The sequence below is a fragment of the Pezoporus wallicus genome, unplaced genomic scaffold, assembly GCF_028554395.1.
Source record: "Pezoporus wallicus isolate ANWC-B61680 ecotype Strahan unplaced genomic scaffold, APGP_CSIRO_Pwel_v1 scaffold_2696, whole genome shotgun sequence".
Lineage (NCBI taxonomy): Eukaryota > Metazoa > Chordata > Aves > Psittaciformes > Psittacidae > Pezoporus > Pezoporus wallicus.
In genome coordinates this window covers 881,714-903,887 of record NW_026637439.1, presented here as the reverse complement: position 1 = coordinate 903,887, position 22,174 = coordinate 881,714, and the positions used below count along the sequence as shown (strand labels likewise).

The 22,174-nt window shown below is 37.2% G+C and overlaps 1 protein-coding gene across 3 annotated transcripts in view; it reads left to right on the top strand.

Moving 5' to 3' along the window:
* LHFPL2 (LHFPL tetraspan subfamily member 2) overlaps positions 1-22,174 on the top strand; it is a 128,176-nt gene that overhangs the window by 64,059 nt on the left and 41,943 nt on the right. For 2 of the 3 annotated variants that reach the window (XM_057405445.1, XM_057405446.1), the window contains one exon: positions 3,803-3,855. The exons of the other annotated variant lie outside the window; for it this stretch is intronic. The gene's annotated coding sequence lies outside the window, so the exon portion shown is untranslated. The remainder of the gene's footprint in view (positions 1-3,802; positions 3,856-22,174) is intronic. 3 annotated transcript variants of the gene reach the window in all.

Sequence of the window (22,174 nt, the reverse complement as noted above, 5' to 3'; positions counted from 1 at the left end):
GATCTTTTATTCACAGTGCAGGTCTCTTAAATACTTCTGTATTTATTCTGTTTAGTTTTGTGGGAATTACTAGGATTTTAAAAATGTAATATTTGGTTTAAACATTTTAATGATGTGTAAAACTATGCTGTACCACTTTCTTGGTTAAGGTGGTGCAGTGGGAAAACAGGCATTAAAAGCAGGGATCAGCAGTGTATTAGAAGTACATCTGGCTTTTATTAGGTGTAAACTTCAGGGCAGGTGCATTTGGATGAAGTATTTCTTGTAGTTTAATAAAGTGAGAATTTTTTTGTTCTTATTGAAATACCTTGCAAATTATGTCGGTCTCTATGGTATGCACTTTTGAATTTGCTTTAAATTACATACATACAGATATGTAGCATGATCATCTGGATTGAACAAATTAGGTAGATAATGCAGAAAGGAAAACTGGATTTTTAATTTTTTTTTTGTTAGGTTTGTATGAAACAGTATAATCAGACTGAGAAATGTTAAAAAATCTATTGTACATCTGAAGCTGTTAGTTTCCTATGGTGTTTAGCATTGTAATTCCTTTAGTTTGGGGATTTTTATTTATCCTGCTAGTACTGTATCCCTGAAGAAAATGCTTTCTCCTTGTTTTGCTGTTATTTCTGAAGGTAGCACTAACAATGCCTGTGAAATAGTTGGGTTTTTTTTTTTAATTTTATTTTATACTGCTTTGTTTTATATTGTTCTGCACTGATAGTAAAATACAGAGAACCCATTGAATGCATTATTTCTATTCATAGTAACATAATTGGTCATATAAACCTTCCTGAAGTGAGTAGTTCTTTGATTTGGATAGTTGTGGCTATATAATACATGGAAGTATCACACAGTAATATATCTGAAGAAAAAGCGATTTGAAAAGGATATTCTAAGATACAGCGGATATATCTGTATTCTTTTTTTTAATATTATTTTTGCTGGGGAGCCCAAGTATACCCAATTCCTGTGGTGTGTAACGCCAGGGTATGTGAACAGGGCTGTTATCAAAACAACTGTTTTCTAACAGTGTCCAGCTATTTGCTTCTCTTGTTGACTGTAAATAAAAAACCTTCAAATGAACGGCTTGGTATAGAGACATTTTCTCACTGAATTGTACTAAAACACTTCTCCTTTGCAAGTGAGAAAGGAGCTAAAAATGAAGAATGTAATGTTTTCTTCTTTGGGGGGCATGGGAGGCAGCCAAATTTGCAGCTAGTTAAGTAGAAATGAAGAAATGTATTTTGATGTATTTTCGCCAACTGTTCTAGAAATCCATCTGAGTTACTGCAAAATTTGTAAGAAAAAGCTGAGAGAGAAAGTGAGAGCATACATATGTTTTTCTCATCTTACTTGTTTGGGAGGATTTGGGTTTCATTTTGGCCAACTGCAGCATAAGGAAAGTGCACGCTGCCTGTGTGGTGATGGGGCAGTGGAAAGCATGTGGAGTTTCTTCTTGATAGCTTTGTCACAAATGTGGTAAAAGAAAAGAGCCTTTCTTTTTACTGTAATACGTGCTACCCTTTCTGGGTGTGTGTTATTTCTTGTATGGGTGAGGATGATCATTGCTGTGCCTTTGGCAGGTGAATGGATCTAAGAGAGAAGACTCTTCTACAGCCTTCTCTATGTGGGCTGATCCTGTCTTACTCTTCCCAAGCCTCTTTTCTTCCTTAGGGAGCCTAGACTCCAGGCAAGGAATTTTTTCTTAAAAGCACCAATTAATTCTAATTGTCAGAGCAATCCGTCGTTTTCACATACTTAGAATTGATCATACTTTTTTGGGTGCTTGAGTCTAAAAAAAAAGTTTAGCCTTTCTTGTTCAGGGAAGGTAGTCTCTATCCCTGAGAATACTGCTGTATTTTCACTGCCACTGCTGTGTTAACTGCTTCTGAGACAGAAGAGGAACATTGGAATAATTACAGCTACTTAGCCCAGTCGTTTGTTATTTGTTTTGGGGGTTTTTGGTTTGTTGTTTTTTTTTCTTTCTTTTTTTTTTTTTTTCTGAAGGAATACTCCATATGCCAGGAACTCAGAGGCCATTTTAAGCTGTGCTTGAATTTTCCAGTGCTCCGAGTACATTTTCCTCTGTCCTCTGCAGCATGCTCTGTTATGATTTTTCTGTTGTTAAACCATCTCACCAAGGCCAAATTGTGGCTCTTTGTTTGAGTCTACTGTCCTTGTTCTTCTATGTGGGGGAAGTTTCTTCATATATCCTGTCCTGATGTATGCATAAAAATGCCCAGTTTATTATTACTGTGTGGAATTCTGTAGTTCAACCTCACTGTATCAACATTACCTTTATTGCTTTACTTGATTACTTTTGGTAGTGGGGATCCAAAACTGAATATGCTGTTCCAGATGTGTATTCCTGTAATGTTGGCTAAAGGTAAATAATCATTTATTAGCAGAGCTTAACCTGAAGATACACACCAGGATATTCTTGGCCTTCCTAGCTGCCAGGTCTAACTGCTGCCTGTTTAGCCCACTGTCCAGACCCCCAGCTCCAGTTCAGAGAGCTGTGCCTTGCATAGTCAGTGCCCAGCCTGTCCAAGGGACTAGCCCATCTCAGGTACAGGACTTCATGCTTGCCCTTGCTGAATTCCATAAAATCCGGGGGGGGGGCAGTGGAAGGGGTTTGGAGGTGCAACATTCACCTCACATAACTTTGTGGGGTGAACATTCTATGTAGTTTAGGTTTTTATTCCAGCAGTTTATGAACTCTTGGTGTTTCTCCTAAGTTATATCTGATTTTAAAATGTTGTTATATATGAGAATAGAATATACAAATAATTTTAACTGTATTTTCTTGGTATCTTGGTATCCTTTATTAGTAAAATATAGAAAAAGATGCAATTTTGTGCATGCTTAGGGGTTTAGTTGTTACTCCTTCATAGAATCACAGAATAATAGCATGGTTTGGTTTGGACAGGATTTTACAGCTCATCTAATTTCAGCCCTCCTGCTGTGGGCAGTTACATCTTCCACTAGACTAGGATGCTCAAAGCATCATCCAGCCTGACCTTTAACACTGCCAGGGATGGGGCACCCACAGCTTCTCTGGGCAACCTGTGCTAGTGCCTCACCACCCTTGTGAAGAGGTTTTTCCTAACATCTGATGTAAGTTTCCCCTCTTTCAGTTTAAAGCTGCTCCCCCTTGTCCCATAAAAAGTTGCTCTACATCTTCCTAGTAGGACCCTTGTAGGAACTGGAAGGCTGCTCTAAGGCCTTCCCAAAGCTTTCTCCAGGCTGAACAACCCCAACTCTCTCAGCCTGTCTTTACAGGAGAGCTTCAGCCCTTTTATCATCTTCATATCCTTTCTCTGGATTTGCTCCAACAGGTCTACATCCTTCTTATGGTTTGGGCCCTGGAACTGGATGTAGTACTCCAGGTGGGGTCTCAGGAGAGCAGAGTGGAGTTTCTGCCTGACTTCCTTTTTTGTCAGGATGCATCGCTCCTGAGCTTGGAGAAGGTGATCCTTAAATATTATCCCTCTTTCTTGGACTCCTTTTCTCTCCAGAGCTTTATGCCATGATACTCTACCTAGCAGATCCCTGAAGAGGCCAAATTCTAATCTCCTGAAGTCCAGGATATGTTCTTATTTTTGTTTGCTCCTTAGTGGTTGGAGTGATGCCTAGAGTGCTGCTTTTCTAGCAAAGCAGAAGTGCCCCAGTAGTGAAATATTACTCATGCGCACCACAGAGTTGTACCATTCCTCCCACCAATATTGATCATAAATATCGCTTTAATTTTTTTAACTCTATACATTTCTTACATTTATGTCAATTATTTCTCTAGGTATTGCCAAGCATCTGAATTAGTTGACCAAGACCTAAGGATTTGGAACACTGGTGAGTAAATGAAATTCAGATTGTAATATCTGGTATTTTCACATGCTCTCTGAAGTTTGACTGCTGCTTGAGTGATGGAAGGGGTGGAGTAGATTGCAACTTTTGAATATTTTCATCTAGGTGCCAAGTTCCTCTTAGAGCATTTTAAGCAAAGATTTGAAGAAGGTGAAGAGGAGGTTGTCTTAGTGACTGCTTTTGATAAGGGAAACCTTCTCCCACCAGCTTGACTTAGAAAAATACTGAACTTTTAAGTATTTCAAGCAGAACAGTTGAATCTATACTTGTTGAAGCAATAGCATACAAAAATAAGAACTAAATACAATACAGTAAGAAACTCCTGCCTTGTTTGTTTTTTTTTTTTGCTTTAGTGACCTCTGAAAACTACATTCGTATAGTTTTGAATTTCTAGAAATACTGTTCAGTTGAAACTGTGAAGGAATTTATCAGTTTAGAGCATATACCTTCATGTAATTCTGTATTTACTATCTCCTTTCTATTTCTGTTTGTATGCTACAAGAAAAAGTGAATAAGTGAATTTAAAGTGAATTTGTCAGTTAATTTTGGATAGTTTCTTTTTGCCTACTGTTTACCTACCATCATGCCCCCATGCTCCACCTCTGACAATTCTCAAGATTAAACTGCTTATTCATGTGTCATCAGAGCACAAGTGGAATGAATTGATAGTTCCTGTGCACTTGCCATCCACCTTATTTCTTCTCCTTAGTAAGAGTGAAACTTGTTCTTTCCAACTTCTGTGTTTGCGAGGTCATTCGAGAGTCCTCAAAAATGAGAGGTACATTTTCTGGTATTTATATTGATTCATCCAGTACTCTAGAATAAACATTACAGGTCCTTGCCCACTTCAAATGTGTTCAGTTATTTAGGATATTTTTGGTCACAGTGGATACCAAAAAACCCAAACAACATTCAGGTTCCCATAGAAAAAAATCCATGTTTTGCCCTTGCCCTTGACTGTGGACTTAATAGGAGCTATATTAAATGTAAGGATCATGAAGAACTGTGCAGGAAGGAATCCAAATTACATTGAACCTCATTAACCAGTTTTGTCCTTGCTGAAATACCTACATGTATATGGATTTATGTGGTTTAATTTACCTATGTACCAACGTGACGCATGTATTCCTGTTCTGTGTAAATTAAATGTTCCACAATACACAAGTGTGCCACCTTGTTGAAATAGATGTGTTAACCCAACAGCTACCACTCTAGTGCATGCATTATGTGATCCCACAAAACCTGAAGCTGTTTCTTGTAAAATTTCTTTGCAAGTGGTAATGGACAAGTCTTCCTTGTGCCTCTTCATGTATAAGGGTCTGATAAAACCATATGCCCGGTGTCGCTTGTCCCAAACATTCTCAAAATAAAAGCTGTCCTTCTGTCAAGTTAAATATACCCATTTTTTTAAAGGAAATTTATTTTTTTTGTTTTTTAAAAAGTTTTTTTTTAAAGTAGCTATGAAACTTGCTATAGTTTCTGCTTGTTGGTGACTCATGTGTTTAATAGTAGTCTTATAAACAACTTAGTAATTCATGAGAAGCAGCTTCTAGTTTTTTTACTGACATTTAACTGCATGACTTCAAAATGAAATAATTTCCTTCTTTACAGAGTGGTGACACTTGTTATTCTATGATTAGTATAGTGGCTAGTTGGATGTTCTGATCCGAGTCTCTGATTCACCGGGGAATCGTAAGATATGCATAACGGCTGTTGAAATGCAGTTACAATGCTATTTGTTTAGAAACCAAGGAGGTGTCTAAGGGTTTTCTTGATCAGGGAAAAATCTGATGTACAGCTTTTGCTAAACTGGAACCTTGCTCCTCATAGTACAGATTATAGTGAGATACCGTACCAAACTGACAGCGGTTGCTAGGGTTGATAACTGAACTGTGGAGTGCATGGTACTTTGTCTGGCACTGGTACATCAGTCAGAGTTTATAAACTTTATCTAACAATGAATATAGGAATTCATTCGTTCAAATTTGACACTCTTTAAGAAGCTGCTAGTTAAGAATTAAAAATACTTCTTATTGATTTAAAATTGGGTTTGGATAGTGTAGAGACCTCTTTAATAGTGATGTGCCTTGGACCAGTTAAGAGGGGAGCCCTATAACGATCAGCAACATAACAAAAAGACTAGCAAATGCCTTAAGAATGTGAAGCTAATGTAAACAGTGACTTGAGCAACTATCAGCAGCAGTAGGTGGGAAACCAATGTAGAGGATTGAGTGCAGTGGTAATGGTAAAACTGCAGTTAATAAGATTAGCTATGTGTAGATACAATATGTAGAAAGAAAATTGAAACTATAACTTTGCTGTCATAATAAAGTTTGGAAATAATGTAGTTTGTCTCCAGATGTTCTAATGAGTACAGCAAAGACCTAGTTGCCTGATTTTGTTTCCTAGGCATTGCAAAAGTTGTCTTGGGGAAATATTTGAAAATAGTTAGGCACTTTATTCCATAAAAACATTCACTTCAGTTGCAACGAAATAATTAATAAAATTTTAACTGAAAGCAAAAAATAAACAACTGATCGAAAAAAATAAGGGTAAAATTATCTCCTGATGTTCTCCTAATGAATCTTTGGTATTTTGCTCACTCCATTTTTTTTAATTATTTTTTTTTACCTTCTCTGCCTAAGGTTTCAATTTAATTGTAAGAGCATTCACACACTTCCTGACTTGTAGGTATGCTCCTTTTGTTGCAATATGACTAGGATGCGGGCTTATAATGCCTTTCTAATAAACATGATAGATAGACTCCAAGATTCTATTAGGCAACAAAGCACCAGTTATTATATGTAAAAATAAAATAATGTTAATCAAGAATTGGCTGTTTAGTGCAGGGGTGCTAAGCTCCTTCCTGAACCTGCACATCACAGCTGACAGTGATCCATGTACCAGTGAGATGCCCCAGTAAAGGTCAGATGCTACACTAAGTGTTGGTATTGGACATCTCTGGAAGGCAGCAGGTGTTAATGTGGTTGGAGAACGTTAGCCTGGGAAAGCTGGTATTGATAGCGATGCTAGTCCCTAAAGATCTGGATCTTTTGCAAAATATTAGCCACTTGCTAGATTTTTGCCAGAGTTTGGTATATAAGGTGCAGTTCTTGGACCATGGACTTTTGGTATCCCATCTTACTCTGGAACCTGCCAGCTGATGTGAGAAATATTGTGCTACGTGAAAATAAATGTTTTTACCAGTCTGGTTCCACTTCAGGTAATAATACTTACCTAGTGTACATGTGTAGGGTCCTGGTTGGCACTGGAGGATGAGGGTTGTGCATCTGCCCTTGAGAACTACTGGGACAAACCAAGGTGAGGAAAAGCAAGCAGAGTGTCTTCCTGCAGGTCTTTTTTCATGGTGTGGCAACCTATAGAGAAAGGAAGGCTGTTGTTTGCTCAGGGTGTTCTACCTGTCATCTTATCTATGTGCTGAACTTTGTCTGCCTCGTGACAGTACTTTGTGACTTCAGGAATTATGTTTTATGTTCCTGAAAAAGCCCTGACGTATCTTAAGCCCAAAATAGAAAAATTGGCAATAGTTTTGAGGTGACTAAAAGGTCCCTGAGTGTTAATTCTGTGTAGTTCGCAGCAGACTATAGATGGGGACAGGGAGTTGATTTTTTGGGTTTTATGTTTGGTTTTGGGTGTATGCTTTTGTTTATATCGGCACATAACAACACATAGAAAGGGAGGGTTTTTTACTTCTGGAAGCCACAACAGAGCTGTAGCCAGTGTTGCTGGTTTTACTAGTTTTTGTTAACAGCCAGAGTAAATATGAAGTTATATATTTGTAATGCTTTTCCTCTATGAGCAATCTCTTTTCTGTTTCTGGTTTGTTTTTTTTTTTAATTTATTTTCCATATAATTTATCTTTGTTTACTACTTCTGTGAAGAACTGTAAGATGATTTTAAAGCACTAATCCAAAATTGCACCCCACTTATATTTAATAGAAACAAATATAGCAGTTGACATTTTTTCACTTTCTTTCCTTTTGTCTATTATCAGAGGGAAAACAGAACAACTTACCAAGTCAGGAAAATACTAAGGGTTAGAGTTCTTTGCTTGGGAAGGCACTGGGAACTTTCAGATGCTGTAAACCACACTGAGCTGTTAATTTGCTTATGGAGCAACAAATACAATGGCTAATTTTAATTTTGTTATTTCTGGAACCGAGTGCAGTTCTTGACATGGTGATGCCATGCCACAAACAGAAAGTACACAGCATCTGCAGCCACAGGAAGGAGTGGTTTAATGGATAGAGCTGCCTGTCCAGACTCTTATATTTGATTTCTGCCTCTGTTATTAATCTGCTAAGATACTAGGATAGTTAATTAATTTCTCACTCTTTTTGTCTGTTTAAATTGCAAGGCTTTTGTCCAGATACTGCTCCTCAGTTCAGCTCACTGTGCTTTGGTGCTTGTGGAGTCCTTCTGTTGCTATAGTATGACTATTTTTACTTGCATTGTTTCTCTCATGTTGTGATGTTAACTCCCAGGGACTCACTGTTTGATGGAAATCTTGAAGGCACTTCAATATTCATTCTGCAAGAAGAAAACTAGTAATACTATTCAGAGAAGGGCTTAATATGCGTTTGGTCTGGTGCAACTGAGGATGATGCCAAAAGGGATAGTACTGCTTTGACTTACTCGCTTCTCTTACATTAGCCCCCAGTCCCAAGGCAAGTTTAAGATAAGCAGCTGATTCAATAAAAAAGCTGACTGCCTGGGAAGAAAAACTACGTCAGAAAAATACACTGGCCTGGCTTGTCTGATGGCTGAGAAATTATTAGTTGTAACATAAGGGACAAAGAAGGAATAAGCGCCTGGAAGTAGGTGGGGAGAGTGGTATTGTTTCTTTCAGCAACAGGTAATAAATACACCAGATGAGATATAGCATGAAAACCTAGGTGTATTAAGAGCTGCATTTTACAACCAGACTTTGAATGTAGCAGAAGAATGTCTTGCAATGGATGTGCCCGCCCAACTTTAATTCTGCTAATGTTAGTTGCTGATGTTAAATATTCACTGGGAGTATTTTTTTCTAATACAGCTTGTAATTTGTTTTTCTCAAGTAGCAATCATTTTTGTGATCCATATTATGATTTCCAGACTTATTTCTAATGCCTAAATATAACTTTGACTTTATTTAATTATAATTTACATTGAAGTCCAGTTAATTTTGCAGATTAGCTGACAGAAGTTACTCTTGATGTGATATATTCTACAGACATTGTATTCATAATTTCCCCTTTAAACTCTCTCAGAAATCGTTATTCTTCTTTGAAAATTATTTCTGTAATTGGAGTTTTCTCTTTGAAGGGTATTTTCACCCACTGCCCTTTATTTTATAAAAATTTTTTTTAAAATTTTATAAAAGTATACACCAGATTAGATTGGTTTCTTTGATCTTACTTTCATTGTGAGCCTCACATAAGATCTAGTGTTGAAGGACCTCTCTTCTTCTCTGCTTGTCCTGAGTGTCCACAAAATAGAGGGGTGAGCAGGATGGAGGAAGAAGTGAAATGTTAAAATGATATTGGAAAATGTAGTGACTAATTTTAATTGAGGAGTTTTTACACACAGCCTGCATGCTTGTGGGGATGTGAATATTTCCTGTTGATTGCATTCATGGGTGAGGTTGCTGAGTGAGTTCAGCTAAGCAAGGGGCAGCTCAAAAAGCAAGCACCCCTCTGAGAACCCTGCAGCCTAATGGGGATCCTAGCCCTGAAACCATCCATACAACTGACCTAATCAGTGATATTGCTGAAATTTAACATCTGTTATTTCTTACTGCCCACTTTTCTGGCAACAGCCGATCTTTATTTTTTCCATTATAGGCAGCTGTTGGAACTAGAAAGAGCTGGAGCTCATTTTCAGATGTGCTAAATAGACTATGTTTTACCTTTGTTCTTTCCCTCTTCTTTCTACTACATACAGCAAACTGACTTATTTCAGAATTGCAGGATCTGTGAGATGCAGGATCTTTGAATATTGTGTCCTAGGTATTTCTGAAGATAAGCAGATGTGTTAGCCTGTGCATATAATTTCTTAGAAACGGCCATCATGAACTCTGGAAAATATATATTCTTAAAAATAAACTGTCAGTGACAAAAGAAATCTATATATAGATTGAGAAGGACTGATTGTCGGGAATCGTGTATATTATTGTTGAAACCTGCCTTCTATGTGATTAGGGTTACATTATGCATCAAACAGAGAAGTGCACAGAGCTTAATAGTAGAGCCAAGTACTTTTTGTGTTCAAATAGAACAGAACTGCTTGAAAGAAATAGTTCCTCTTTCATTTCTTGAGACTGACTTACCCTTTTTCTCTGTCCCACAGAGGATTTCTTCTCTTATATTATTCTGTCCCTCTCTATCTTAAGCTATTAAAGCTGTTAGATTACTGTTCCAAAGAGGTATTAGGGCCTCTAAGCAAGCTTGCAAGTAACCTGTTGATGGCTGCTCAAACCCACGTGTCTGAATACATTGTGGAATTGAAGCAAAAGAAAACAATATTGATTTTTATTTAGCAATAATTTATACAGAAAGGGTATTCAATGAGAGTTACGAACTGAGAACTGGGTGGCTTGGTGAGGAAATGTTACTAAGCTGACCTTCTTATGAATACCAGGGAACCACCAAAATTCCTACTTCACTGATTTTTTTAAAACAACATGAAGTCAATAGAGATGTAATTTAATAAAGGTCATCTACTGATACATGAAGTCAGGAATCCTTGACACCTAAGTCCGTTAGTCTGCTCTTGCTGCTACTGCTCTCCATAGAAGCAGTGCTTCCCTCAGTCCAGTAATCACAGCTGCCTGCAAGGTAACACAGGAGGGCTTAGGACAAAGAGTAAACAACAGTGAGATAATATTACTGGCTTTCAGTGCAGTAGAATAAAAGGGAGGAATGGATGGAAGCAGGTAAGGTAACATATCAGACCCAAAGGTAAATGTTGCCTTGTGCTATGCATACCTCCTAAAATACATGAGGATGCCCACAGAAAATATATTGAAAATTAATATTTTATTGTTCTGAAGTATTAGAATTGTAATCTGGTGAAACAGTTACATTTCCTGACAAAATGAAATAGTGCTGTAATGAAAAAAAAAATCACTATATCAAATGTAGTCTGATTATTTTATTTCATTCTGCACTTTTTATATCACACCCTTTTTTTTTTTCTGTCTACTTGATAGAAAGTTGTAGTAGTCCTTTATTGGATCATTTTTAAATCTTTCTCATAAATAATAAATATTTTTATAAAAATTCTTTGGGGAGTAAAATTTAACGCAGTAGAAAAATAAAAAAGTTTATATTCTCTAAAGATTTGTAGATTTTATTAAATGAACACAAAATCCTTCCCCACAGATAATTCTTTTGTGTGTGTGTGTATTGGAAAAATTGAGAAGAACAGAAAGAAATTTTGTATCAGGGAGGTTGAAAACATCCCTTGAAATTCAACTAGTTTTCCAGATTGCATTGACCATATTTGTCTCTGGAGATGGGATACCATTCATATCTCTTCCTGAATCTGTCAAATCCATTAGGAGTATGATAATAAAGTACTCTTGCATGCAGGTACATCAAGACAACTTATTTAATGCAATTGAAGATTTTCTAGTTCTGCCTCCCTGACATTTGCACCAGTCTGTCCTCTGATAGCTGGTTTTTAAGCTGGTTTTCTTTGTTACTGATTTTGGAGTTTTGACAATTGTTTTTCAGGTACATGGAGGGACACCACCTCAGAGATCTGCTAGCATACTACTGCTTGTGTATATAGACAGATGTTGCTTAGTCTACATGTGCAATATCTGAGTTAATAAAAAAGAGATCAACCAAATGCCATTACTCTGCTTGAAAAGTTCTTATCCCTTTTAGTTTTACTTCTTTTAATCATCAGTCTGTGTGTACGTTCCTTCTTATTAAAGGGAATCAGTGAACAGTAATAGCACACTTTAATTTGAGCTACCTTTCAGCAAATGATTAAAAAAAATAATCACTGCTGTTTTAGGAGGGCATTCAACTTACAACAGTGAGATGGGAATTACGATTAGCAGCGCAAAATCATAATTTTTAACGTTTTGTGACAGTCTGAAATATTGCTGTGTTGTTCTAGGTCTGAATGTAACTTGTTTGCATTCATGTCTATCCTATATTCTGACACTCTCACAGTGGTCTGTATTAACTGCTGTGCCTATAGGAGCTCACCTGTCATTTTTATGAGCTACTGCAGATGTATATATTGTGCTAGTGGGGAAGAAGGTGTTCAGGGTGAATGAAGATCTTTCTCTGTTCCATCTTGGCTGCGCTATGGAGGAGTTCACTCTAGCATAAGCAGAATGAAAATGAAGTACATAAAAGCTTAGAGGAAAGTAAATAAAAGCTTAGAGAAAATAGACTTCTTAAAACATTGAAGGTACTAGAGATTATCGGCTTTATTAACCTGAAATGATGTGAAATGACATTTTATGAGATGATGATCTAGCAAGGCTGTAACTTAAAGCTATTTCTGAGCCCAAAGATGGGAATAGCTCCTCAGAGCTGTTTTCAAATGTGCCTGGAGGTACAGCTCAGAATTTTATACCTACAGAAAGCCTGCTGGGAGTCTTGTATGTTTCCAGGTATTTGAGTAGCCTTTAAGAAAACCTGGTTACACTGGCACACTTTCAATAATTTTACCTGTTTTATTTAATAAATTTACATGTTTAGAGCAATCAAATAGCTTTACATACCATGAGTAACCTTCTAATGCTGACTGAGTTTGATTCAGAATGTTTATAAAATGTAATTAACAGGTTTGAACTGTTTTGGAGACATTGGAGAAAAGAAATTATTTAACTGATGAATTCTTGGCGGACATTATGGAATGTAGCAGTAGGTGTCTGTAATTGTGATAGTCTAAGTCCCCCCCCAGAAAGGGGAAAAAAAGCAATTTCAGGTACGTAGGCCTTCTTCAGTGATACTCTGGAAGACTGAAAAGTTTCTGCATTCACTTAGGGGTACCAAAGCCTCAATCTATCTACTTGTTAGAAACATTTCTGCTTCAAAAGTTGACTGTGGAATTTTACAAAGGCTGGTGAAAATTAGAGGAGCAGATTAAGAAAGATATGAATAGCAAAAAAAAACAAAAAAAGTTTAAAAAACAAAAAGCAGTGGCTAGAGCATTCTTAAAAACTCCTAAGTATTGAAAGTTTATTCCCTTATTCCCTGGCTCCCTTAAGGTAAATGTGCTTCCCACACCCTAAGATGGGAGCTAGTAAACTCTCAGGTGTCCAGTGTGAGGCACATACTCTACTAGAGTATTGCAAGAGCTTCTTAGGAGCTTCCAAGGCTCATGGTGATGACCAATACAGTACTGACCTCAGTACAGCCTTGTGTCCAGCTGCTAAGGTAGCATAATGTTGGGGCAGAAAGCATAAAAGAAACCATGGAGGAAAAATACTTCCAAAATTGTTTCATTAAATTGTTTTAAAACTAGGCTGTAGAAAGAACAAGAAATCAGCTGTATGAGAGATTGATGTGGTGCACTGGAAGAGAACTGCAGGATTCACTTGCTTTCTTAGGCTATGAGATGCTCAGGCTTAAGAGATCTACAAAACTTACGACGAAGTGTTAGTTCCTTGTGCTAGTTGCTGATGAGCTAGAGCTCCTGCTCTGCAAACACTTAATGTACATTGCTTAAATGTATGAGAATTCCTTCTGAAGGTGAGAATCTCATTGGGTACACAGAAAGAGAGATGTCAGTGTCTGTGGAAATGGAAGCAGGACCGATACTAGGCTGGGTATCACTTTTTTCCATTTTCAGTTTTCCTTTTTTTGGGGGGAAAAAAGTACTTCTAATTTAAATCCACTGAAGTATTTTGCATAAGTAAAAGCCTGAGTTTGCTCAGCTGTTGCAATACTTCCCCTTTTGTAAAAATATTTTGAATCTAAACAGTGACTTTGATTCCAGCTTTTTCCTTCTTAATACAGGCCAACTAAAAATTACCAACTTCAAAATGCATCATGCAGAAATTCCATTTTCACTCTGTATGAGTGATCCACTCCACATTTGCCATGACTGTAGTCATACCTTCTCTCAGGATTGTTAAATTTACTGGCTAGAGAAATCATGAAGCGTTTGGCCCCTCCTTATTATGATCATGGTTGTGACAGAGCAGCTGATAAGTGCTTTGAGCTCAGCCCTGTTGCTGAAGCCACCAGCTTCATTTAGGGCTTGTTCTCACATTTTAATAACTGGATTTTGGTGAAAGCCATTGAGCCAGATGCAGTCCATTTGTTCTGCTAACAGGCCAGCTGAGGAGATGTAAAATCCCCTTTCCCCATTGCTCCTTGCAACAACAGGTTTAATTGTTACAGGCTCATAGGAACCAATTAGATTAACAGATGTTAAAAGGAGACAGTTACAGGTCTTGGTGGGAAGCAGTAATTTGAGAAAATTTGTGTAAGGGCTTGCTGACACCTGGGTGATGAGTGTCTGGCTTTGAGGATGTGGGTGCTGTTAAAATAGCATCACTTTTCTCCCATTTGCTGCGGCCAAATGGGGATGTTTGTAAGAACAGCAACCAGAGCACAATCTTATTTATTTTAGCAAATAACAGCATACTCGAGATGCTCATCCTATGTTTTTTGTTTCCCTTACTGCATTCAGTTCCATTGAACACTTAAATTTGTGCTTGCTTAAATCTGCCTTGTGGAAAGAATTTACTTTGGGGCTTTTTTGTTTTCCTTAATAAGTTACAAACTACTTAACATGTGAAACATCATTAAAATTTGATGTGACAGAGACCTGTTAGTTCACCTACTTAATCCATTGCTGAAGTGGAATTTCTTCCTAGTGGGTGCAGCCTGAGAGAAACTTGTAATACTTTCAGTGTTAGACAGGAGAAAGTTTTTTCTTTTCTTTTCTTGTTCTTTTCCTGCTTTAAACTGTTTTGGTCATTGCCAGAATAGCACTATATACTTCAGACGAAAGGTTAGGATTTACAAAGGTTTGTGTGAACACTGAAAGGCAATTTGTGGGAGTTGCTTTTAAAAAACTAAGTAACAATTTTGAGGATATTCATAAAAGGTGAACTGATACTACTTTTAAAATTTATTTGGAAGGGGGGTTAGGGTAGAAAGGCAAAAAATCTAGCTTCATCTACAGTTCTGTAGTTTTTCACTTGTTCCAGTTCATTGTGGGTGGAATGTCATACCAATGCGATTGTAACTTGTCCAAGAAATAAATAAATACTTATTTTTCTTTGAAAGGAAAAGAAATGGGAGTTTCCTCGTTATTGGAAATACACAATAAAGAAGACATGTTGGAGTTCATGTATGCGGATCTTAGTGCACTGTCACAAAGAAATAACCATTAAGAGATGAAAAGCACTTTTGTAACAATCTCTTGCTTTTCATTCAACAAAATCTGATACACAGTAGTCTGGCATGTGACCAAGGGTGTCTGTCACCTGCCCATTTAATGTCTGGATGCATATATTTAAAAAGGCAGATTCCTTTCTCACTGCAGTAATGAAATTGTAAAATGTAATTATGGGCACCTCTGCTGAGGTTCCTAAATGTATGACTCAAGGAAAACAGCAGATATGACTCATGATAAAATCACAAGAGCTGGAAATCATCTGAGCTCACTTAGTTTTGATTGGTATTGGCTATAGTTGCACATTTCTTTACAGGATCATGCTTGTAGATTCACCTAGCAACATATTTTTGTGGTGCTATCCGTACAAATAAAAAGGAAATTAATAACACTGGGAACTGTGCAGTTCTATTTTGACAATGAAATTTTATTTTCTGCACCAGGGGATGAAATTATAAGTATTGATTTAAGTAATTATATCCATCTTTCACGAAGGGACAAGGTGATTTTGACTTCATATTGGTTAAACATAAGCTATTAAATAAAATGACACAGACCTTTACAGTCAGATTCATTGGAAGCTAGTGCATTGTAAAATAGCATGTATTTAATAAAAGGATCACTTTTCAAAAAGTCCATAAAACCAGGCTTTTGATATTTGTATGATCATTCTTGTCCACAAGAAATGAGTCAGAATATCAGGCTCTTAGATGAAGGGAAAATTAGTCCATTTTCCACCTGAGTTTAATCTGTAGATCCATTCCATATTCTTAGCTGTTTCTGTTAGTCCTGTTTCCTAACAGAATGCAATTATTCAGGGGCCAGTAAGGGTCCAGTAATTTGCAGCATCCCTAAATCACTGAGAATTATATGAAGTTATGTCTTTTGTCAGATTTTCCAACCAGGGTGGCCTAATCCACCCAGGTTTTTTAGGCATTTTTAAAATGTTGGCTGTGTTCAACCTTGGAATAATAAGCACAACTGTAAGAGTTGTTACATGACCCACCTGGATTTAATGCTTGAAGTGAGAAACAGCTGTGTTTTATTCAAGAGCTGTTCCTATGATGTTTATGTTCATGAAATTAAGTTTCAGTGAAGGAAGGGTATCTCTGTATCTGTGGTAATGCTGATGTACCTCTGTCCAGAGTCCACTGCAGGTAGGTGAAAAAATCTGGTTGACTTCACTGAGCATTGACTGTAACCTGAACAATGGAGTATATGTTAAAACACACCTCATCTTAAAAGGCTCTTCCAGAACTTCACAGAATTTGGCACGCTGTTTGAAGAAGCCTGCAAAAAGGTTGTTACTAGAACACTATTAAGTAGTTTTATTTCTTTCACCTCATTATATTTGAGGTGTTTTTTTCACCTCTAGAGTCTATAAATCACAGGGTTAACAGAGGCCCAGAGAGAAATGTAACAAATATTAGCCTCATATGTTCCAGAAGTCTTGAATAAGAAGAGAGCAGACATAGAAAACAGTCTAAAACACTGGATCTTTTGTCATTGCCCTAATTATTTTCAGAACAAAAGGAGTGTTCTTCTTGTGACATAACTGTATTTAGATGGAAGAATCTGTTGAATTGTGAACTGCTCCAATTCTCCTGCTTTTTAATTTTGAAATATCTTGGGTAGCTTACAGTTTACAACTTCATTTGTTTAAATTCTGCAATTTGAAGAAGAAAACAAAGAGCTAGTCAGACTCAAATGTATCTCTCAAAGCCTTAACAGTCTGGTGTTTCTGTGGCATAGTCTAGAACAAAGTCTGAGTAAAATGTTTATCATTTGACTTAAATTTATGATAACAAATTAGATACTTTTGCCATGGAAAAGTTATTTAAACAGTGATGGAATGGATGGAATGGTTTGATGTTTGCTGATGTGTGCGCTGATGTGTGCTGAAGTACATATTGTAGTGAAGAATACATTATTTTAATTAAATGGATGCACAAGTCTTTGTGATCTTATTATTCTCATCATCTTTTGATAAAGATCTACACTGAGCTTTCCAGTTGCTAAAGCATTTTGCTGACTTGTGCATGATGACTTACAGTTGCACAATAACGGCTGATGGCAGCTATGCTGATTAACATACTGCCTTTATACTTTCCAGCAAAAAAAAAAGAGGCATTGTCCAGGAACATTACCATCATCTTTAATTCTCTAATGTTAGCATTATCGTTATCTAGTACTACTGTTCGCTATAGTCAGACAGACTGGCCTGCCTATTCCTTTTAAAAGATAAATTAAATTGTGCTGCTTTGTTCCATGGGGGAGCTCAGGTTTTCTTACAGAATAATCCATGGTAGGTGACTTGTTCTTTCTAAAGCAAAAAAGCTATAGGGAATTTTGGTTTTGCAGAAGGCAAAAAGAAAAACTTGGGACTCCGAATTACACAGGCATTTTAGAATTTGTGCACAGCATATTGAATACTCCTGAATCAAGCAGATTCCAGCTTTTTCTTTACTGAGTGGGAAGCCTTCCTGCAGTGATATTCAAAGAAAAGCAGTGTTGCTTAGTTTCTGCTTCTTTTCAGCCATAATAGGAATATCCTCTGGAGTTTGTAGTGTTGTAGAAACTATAAATTATGCAGCTTCTGTCAGTGCAGTATTCTAGCAGAGTGTTTTATTTACCCATAGCTGCCACCTTTGAAATACAGACTTACTTCATGCAGTTCTTTGTTGTTCTAAGCTGACATTTATATGTTACAAAAAATACTTAGTACCCATACCTTACTTTTAGTTCTGAGGAACAATTTGTGATTCTTTCTCTCAAAAGAGGGTACTGTAGTGAATTTAGTGAGAGCAACTGCTTTATTCTGTGGTGGCTTAGGACTGCAGAAGGGACAGTGAAGCTAGATCTATATGTTAAAAGAGGTTCTTCCTGAAAGTGAGTGATGGGTTTGTTATTTTTCTTATCCCAAGATTAATAAGAAAACAACAGTTCTTGGAAAAGCTGTTGTCTCAAGTTTTATGTCTTACTGCTATCCTCCTCACGTTTTAGAGGTGACTTTTAGGTAAAGGGAAGGAAAATAGGCGCTGAGAAGATGGGAGGCTGATGGATAAGCTCCTATAGCAACAGTTTGAATTTTGGTCAATAGCAAGTACATGATTCTTGTTTGGAGAAGGATATTGGGCCAAAACTGTTTTGAAATGTGCTTCCATTTAGTCTCTTTCTAACTTGCATGAAGTGTTCTGCAGAGTAAATTGTAACTGTTTCAACTTGCCTTTTACCAGCTGACACTGCCTGGTATCGAGCTGATGAAGAATTTTCCATAAACTTTCTTAAAAACTGAAGCTTTATAAAATCAATATTTTTCATAGGTATGCACTATAGACTTTGACAAGAATGAAATTGCTGGTGCAAGCAAGAGTCAGATTTATTTGCTCTTAAGCAGCCAACAGGCAAGTAGCTGGTCCCCATTTCAGCCAAAAGCTCTGAGTTGTGCCCTTGTTCTCAGATATTAGGTCAAGATCTTGGAAGTCTTGTCTGTGTTTGAACTGATTGTTCTTAACTCTTGTGATGCTGGCTCTTGAAGGAAAGTTTGAATGATTTCTGTTTCCTGTATAGACTATGGCTTTTAGTTGTAGCATACAGGGGGGAGTTTTTTGTTTAATCTTACATATTTTTCAGTTGTGGGTTGAAGGTTTTTGTTGGTTTTTTTTTTTTGACAGGGGCTTTTTGTTTGTTTTACGAAGCAGAATTCAAGATTTTATTTTTTTTTTTAGAAAAAGAGAATCGCTGACTGACAGACAAAAATATACTGTATGCTAATGCTAAAAATTACTAGAAATACTTCCAAAAAACTTTCCTGCTATGTTGGTTAGAAAACTGGGTCATCTGTGTGCTTCATTACTGCGGTTTGATTTATATTGCTTAATTGCAGCTAGATTTCCGGGGCTTTAGAAATGTTGATTCTATTAGGAAAAGCAGTAGTTCTTTGTTTAAAGAAGAAAAAATTCAGGCAGGAGACAAGGAAGGCTGTACATACTGACTGCATGGGACCTGCTTTGTGTGTGTACATCTTCGTAAAATTGCCACTGAAAAATCAATCCCTGTGTGCATACTAAGAGGCCATTGTTGTGGCTTGCTGGCAAAAAGCAGTATCAGCCCTTGAATAAAATACAGCAATTACTGAAGCTGGGTTCCTCAGTACAGTGTGTTTCGTTTGATATCTTTTTCTCCTCCTCAGTAAGAGGAGAGTGGCTGTATTCATTCTTCAATAGAAACAGGAAAATATTTGATGAATTTGATAACGGGACTTGGCAGGTTTTCATTTTATAATAAAACATGATTTGAAAGTTCGGCTGTGTGAGTTGTATATCTTAGTTTCTCTTTTGTGTTCTGTTGACTTCTTTGGAAAATAAAATAAATTCCTTTGCTCTAAGGACTGTGTAGGATAGGATGGCCAGAAAAACATCGGTTAAGTCTACACTGGGGAGAATTTTCATTTAAATTTTAGTGAGTTGAGTTCTGTATCTCATTTTGTGCTGTCAGACCTTGTGGATAATGTCTCCTGTGAGGTGATGGGTATTAATGTCAGACCAAGCCTCAGCTCCCCGTTTTGTCATGTTGATAGCGTATGAACAGAATGCTTAGCACTAAGCGGAAGCAGTGCAGTCAAGTGGGTTGACCACTGCTGGTGAGCATCAAGGGCTGCCTCTGGTATGTGAAAGTGGTGATTTATGATATGGGGTCTTCTGCGGCACTTTTACTGGGTATGCTGTTGTTGGGCATGTTTACATTAGGGCAGCAAATCTGTGTTGCTGTGTACAGTTCTGCTGTGGATATCAGAGGTTGCAGGGAAAAAAGATGTGAGGAAAGAGAAACTTTTAATCATCTCACTTCTGTAAACTTCCCCATGGATTGTCTTAATTTTAGAGGAGACATCTGGAAACCCTGGCTCCAAGAATGTTAAAACTCAGCAGGCAGCTATTAGTAAATGTACAGAGAGGAACATCTGCAAGCAACCACAGAATGGCTTTTGGTGCCTTTCCTGGAGGCCTAGCTTCTATGACAACTTCACTTACAAGCTATCTGTTAAGACTTTGATGTGGAAGAGAAGAGAAGCAGATGTAAGATATGAGCCTTCTGAGTTATTAGTGGGTATTACAAAGCAGCAGAGATACAAGTGGCTTAGCAGCTGTTTCCCATTTGCCATGACTTCTTGTATAACTTGGTGGTGATGCTTTAATCCATGGAGGGAAGAGTATGGGTTACTCTTCCACAGATACAATGTAAATATTTGTGCAGAAAAACCATTATGCAGAGCATTATTCTGTGAAATTGTAGTTCCCAAACATAAAATCACAACTATTACCTCTTTTAAAAAAAATAGAAAATTTGTAAGGTTAGGTGGTTGTGTGTCATGCATACGTGAAGTATCTGCACGATCTTTTGCAGGCCATTAATATCTTCGTATTTTATTATTTCATCCACTTGCATGCTTTCTGTTTTCACCATGCTTTCTCCCATCTTTAGTTAAGCATAGCATGTTTTCTCAATTTGTCTTTCTTTCTCCATTAGTTTATCATAATTTTCCTTTGTTCTTACAATGCCAGCTAAACTGGAGACATTCGCTTATTTTATCCATAGCTAAATGTTATGGATTGCAGTAATGAACTAATGGCCAATAGGACAGGCAGGCTGAGTGACAAAGTGAGCTTTGGCAGTTGCTCCTGAGAGAACTCATGTGATGAGTCAGCCAGCAGCAGCAGAGCTTTTCTTTAGTGGGAAAGGTGCATGATTACAAAGAACTGACACCTTTGCTTACAGACTGAAAAGTTTTATTGCTGGTTTTCCAAAAGTTAATGCAGCATCTTTTTGAGAGAAGAGGTCTTGCACTGGAATTTTATTTGTTCCTAAGGATATGTTACAGAGACATGTCAGTCGGCAGGTAAGTTGAGTATCTGTGAGACAAAGTGTTAAGAGCATCCACTGGCAAAACATAAGTTACTTTTCTTGTCTTGCTGATGTTGTGGTTCAGTGGTCCATGTTATGATTATCCTGGCTGGCCAGCGTCAAATACATTCCTACAGAAGTGTATAATGACTTGTGTAGTCTATTTTTTTAAGTACCTGTGAATGGGATCTGCTTTTTCTGCTTTATTTATCTGTGAAAATGTTGTCATATTAGCTATTGAAAGAGACAGTTTAAAGTTTTGGCGAACAAAGTTTGTCCAGTTCTTGGGTTTAAATGCAATTTTCATTAACTCATGCAACAGCATAAGGAAAATCTAACATTGCATCCTTCCTACTTAGAAGAGAAATATGACTTCAGGCATCAGATTTCTGTGTAAGGAATTATCTTTGGCTTGCCAAAAGATTACCTTAAAAGATAGAGCTTAACCTTTCTCTTAGGAGAATGCCAACAAATTTCATAAATGAAGAGCTTGTAGCTTACACCTTCTGGTGAAGAGGTGAATGACAGGGTAGGTAGTTAGCTAGAAGTATCCCTATTTTTCTCCTTCCCAAATATTATAATTCTGTAGAAAGAAGCTGATTAGGCAGAAATTGAAAAGTATCGGTTAAAATGACGATGAAACAGAATAGTAAAATCAATTCAACCCATACATAAGCTCAGGGTTTTTTTTTGGTTTTTTTTTTAGAAAGACAGCTACCAACAAGTGAATTAGTGTTGAGCTACAAAGGCCACTAAACTGCGTCTTTCGGCATCAAATGGCAGCTTAAACACTCCAGAGCAATTCCTGTGTTGTTATATAATATATGCGAAGATCACTTCTTGCCAGTTAGCACTACTCTGCACAGGCCCATTTATTGCTTTCAAGATATGTTTTGCAAATTTAATCATTCAGCCTGTGCTAAATTGTGAAAGGCCCTTAAGGGCTGACTTCTGTCTTTTGCCTGGGTGACTTAAGCAGGATTTGTTTTAGAGGACTTCTTAACGCATGTCATAAGTAAGAGAA